Source organism: Salmo salar, chromosome ssa13 (assembly GCF_905237065.1).
Source record: "Salmo salar chromosome ssa13, Ssal_v3.1, whole genome shotgun sequence".
NCBI classification, from domain to species: Eukaryota; Metazoa; Chordata; class Actinopteri; order Salmoniformes; family Salmonidae; genus Salmo; species Salmo salar.
Genome location: NC_059454.1, coordinates 39,439,673 through 39,444,163, shown reverse-complemented (window position 1 = coordinate 39,444,163; position 4,491 = coordinate 39,439,673).

Here is a 4,491-nt window from a genome sequence, read left to right as displayed (position 1 = left end):
CTGCGCCCCCTCCGTTTAACTATTTCAGTGCTGAAAGAAAACTGTGAGGGGAAAAAGCATTTTGAATAGCATATGTTACAGTATAAGAGATATTTCTGACCAACTTGAACCATTGTGTTTAAGCACAATTACACACTCTTTAACACTGATGGTGACATTCCCATAAAACCTAAGACATGCATCTCAGTGGATTACTTTGTGTACAAATCTTTCCATTTTCCCGCAAGTTTATTATTTGCATATTCAATATAAACTCAGGGGTGCATACTGTCGGTAACACCTAGCGACCCTCTTGGTGTAATGGTTAAGGTGTTGACTTGACAGTCTAGAGTCCCATTAGGGGCCACTACGTAAATTTGCTTTTGCTGTGGGATGGTGCCCGATGAGGCCATCGGAGAGGTGTGAGGGACTTGTTATAGAAGTATGGGGACGCCCTCCCGAAGGAAGTGGGAAATGTAGCGACCTTAATGCTGTGTTTGTAACCAAGTGGGAGGTGGGAATTTACAAGTTATGAGGTCTTAAATACAAGTTTGATGAACACACATGCTTTGAACTCGATAGGCTAATGGCCAACAAGCTGAGTAAACCATGAACTAAAAGTACAGCTATCGTGCTTGTAAACAAATAACAGTGATCAAAAACCATATTAATAGATAGATTTTTATAAATAATGTTTTGTTGTTGCATTTAACTCCTGAAAATGCTATTATCAAAGTCATTTCCATAGTACAGGCCTCCCCAAAAGGCCGGCCACGGGCCAAATTTGGCCGACAAGTGATTCTATTACGTTTCAGAAAAAAATATATAAACTATTTCGTTATTTATTTATATTTTGGGGGGGAACATAAAATACTGTAAAAACACCAGCAAATCAGCTCCAAGTGATTTTCATTTTGGATATATGTTCTGTAGTATTCCCATGTATAATAGAGAGATACATGTGATCATAGGTGGAACAGGGGCAGGTGCCCTGTAACATTTGTCCTGTTGTTTCTCTGTAATACTGCTAGCCACCTATACATTTTATCAAATTAGCTTTAGCTAGCCCAGATAGGTTCTCAATCTCCCAACCTCATAACTAGCTACCAGGCGATTTCAGGCTATCGATCAAGTTAGAGTAGCTAGCTTGTCTAACTATCTAAGCTGGCATGCCTGCTGACAAGGTTGGTAGACTTTAGAAAAGCAATTTAAAAAAGCAATTAAATGTACTGAATGAGACACATTCCTTTGAATGATTTTAGCAGAGATAAGGAGAAGCATATTTCGTTTCTTAAAAAAAAACACCAGTCAGGAGGATACAGACAGCTCAAGATGTATGCTTAGATATGTAGAAAAGGATACTTATTTATTTTTTTACATAGAATTAAGCATAATTGTTATGGCTCTAGATTGTAGAAAAAAAGCTGTTTCTGGTGTTTGAAAAATACAAAATTCTCCAACTTCAGGACCGGCCCCTAAATATACTTGAGTATCAAAAGTACATCGTTTTTCTGTATTTTTCCCACTTTTCTCCCCAATTTCATGATATCCAATTGCGATCTTGTCTCATTGCTGCAGTTCCCCAACGACCTCAGTAGAGGTAATGGTCGAGTCATGCGTCCTCCGAAACTTGACCCACCAAACCGCACTTTATAACACCCGGCCGCTTAACCCGGAAGCCAGCCGCACCAATGTGTCAGAGGAAACACCCTCCAACAGACAACCGAAGTCTGCCTGCCGACATCTGCCCCGCCACAAGGAGTCACTAGAGCGCAATGAGCCAAGTAAAGCCCCCCCGGCCAAACCCTCCCCTAACCCAGATGATGCTGGGCCAATTGTGCGCCGCCCTATGGGACTCCCGTTCTTGACACAGCCTGGGATCGAACCCAGGTCTGTAGTAACACCTCAAGCACTGCGATGCAGTGCCTTAGACCGCTGCGCCACTCTGGAGTCAAAATTATATTTAATTGCTAAAATATACACTACATGATCAAAAGTATGTGGACACCTGCCTGTCAAACATCTCATTCCAAAATTATGGGCATTAATATGGAGTTGGTCCCCCCTTTGCTGCTATAACAGCCTCCACTCTTCTGGGAAGACTTTCCATTAAATGTTGGAACATTGCTGCAGGGACTGTCTTTCTTTCAGCCATTAGTGAGGTCGGGCACTGATGTTGGGCGATTAGTCCTGGCTTGCAGTCGGCATTCCAATTCATCCCAAAGGTGTTAGATGGGGTTGATGTCAGGGCTCTGTGCAGGCCAGTCAAGTTCTTCCACACCGATCTTTACACACCATTTCTGTATGGAACTCGCTTTGTGTACCGGTGCATTGTCATGCTGAAACAGGAAAGGTCCTTTTCCAAACTGTTGCCACAAAGTTGGAAGCACAGAATCGTGTAGAATGTCAGTAGCGTTAATATTTCCCGTCAGTAGCGTTAATATTTCCCTTGGAACTATGGGGCCTAGCCCAAACCATAAAAAACAGCCCCAAACAATTATTCCTCCTCCACCAAACTTTACAGTTGGCACTATGCACTGGGGCAGGTAGCGTTCTCCTGACATCTGCCATACCCAGATTTGTCCGTCGGACTGCCAGATGGTGAAGCGTGATTCATCACTCCAAAGAACGTGTTTTCACTGCTCCAGAGTCCAATGGCGGCTAGCTTTACACCACTCCAGCTGACACTTGACATTGCGCATGGTGATCTTAGGCTTGTATGCGGCTGCTCGGTTATGGAAACCCACTTCATGAAGCTCCCGACGAACAGTTTTTGTGCTGACATTTCTTCCAGATGCAGTTTGGAACTCGGTAGTGAGTGTTGCAACCGAGGACAGACGATTTTTACACGCTACGCACGTCAGCACTCGGCTGTCCCATTCTGCGAGCTTGTGTGGCCTACCACTTCGGGCTGAGCCATTGTTGCTCCTAGACATTTCCACTTCACAATAACAGCACTGACCGTTGACTGGGGCAGCTTTAGCAGGGCAAAAAGTTGACAAAATGATTTGTTGGAAAGGTGGCATCCTATGATGGTGTCATGTTAAAACACACTGAGCTCTTCAGTATGGCCGTTCTACTGCCAATGTTTGTCTATGACGATTACATGGCTGTGTGCTCGATTGTATACACCTGTCAGCAACGGGTGTGGCTGAAATAGCCGAATCCACTTATTTGAGGGGAGTGTCCACATACTTTTGTATATACAGTGTACTTAAGTATCAAAAGTAAAAGTATAAATAATTTCCATTTCCTTTTATTAAGCAAACTAGATGGCACCATTTTCTTGTTTATTTTTGTTTACGGATAACCAGGGGCACACACCAACACTTAGACATAATTTACAAATTAAACATTTGTGTTTAGTTAGTTCGCCAGATCAGAGGCAGTAGGAATGGCCAGGGATGTTCTCTTGATAAGTGTGTGAATTGGACCATTTTCCTGTCCTGTCCTGTGAAACATTCAAAATGTTACGAGTACTTTTGGGTGTCAGGGAAAATGTATGGAGTAAAAAGTACATTATTTTCTTTAGGAATGTAGTGAAGTAAAAGTTGTCAAAAATAGAAATAGTAAAGTACAAATACCCCAAAAAACTACTTAAGTAGTACTAGTTAAGTATTTTTACTACACCATTGTGGTTACTTAACGCAAAAACAGTGTTTGATCAGGGTGGATGTATAACGCAAACGTCGAGGGTGGATGTATAACGCAAATGTTCAAATCTCATCAAGGACAATTTTAGCTAATTAGGAACAATTTACTACGTTTTAGCTACTTTGCAACTACTTACCATGTTAGCTAACCCTTCCTCTAACCCTAACCATTTTAGCTAACCCTTCACCTAACCAAATTTGTAACATTTAACAAGTTATAACAAGTTATGCAAATACAAATTGTAATTTGTTATATATCATACAAAATGGGTGATGGGCATCCACAAATTATTACATACCATACGAAACGTAACATATCATACTAAATGGAGTGTCTTGATATACGTACAGAATAATACGAAATGCTCTGAGACCAGGTTGTTTACTTGGGTGTGTAACCATACCCCACAGCAAAAGGGCCCATCCTGCTCAGTCAGAGCCCCAGTGTAGTGGATGGCTAGTGTCATTTAAGGTATTATCCTTAAACACAATGTCAGATTAATTGTGTCAATGCATTCTGAATATTAAATGTGTTTGATTTACCCCAGTAATCTCACTCTCCCTTTTTCTCCACTTGTAGCGAGCTACTCTTTAAATGAATTTCTATTTCATTAAGAAATATGCTTGTGATTTCAATTTCATATGTTTTACCATACCAAAAAAAATACAATATTGAGATGACAATAAGCTCCTTATAAACTGATACAATTATAGAGGGCAGTAGGCCCTAGTCCTTATTAATCTTGCATGTCATAAAAAAAAATGTGAACCTTATGCTCTGCCATTTTAGAAAAACACCCTTTTTATGAGGGTCAAGAATGATGATCCGCTGACATATGTCATGTCTTTGTGTTGTAAA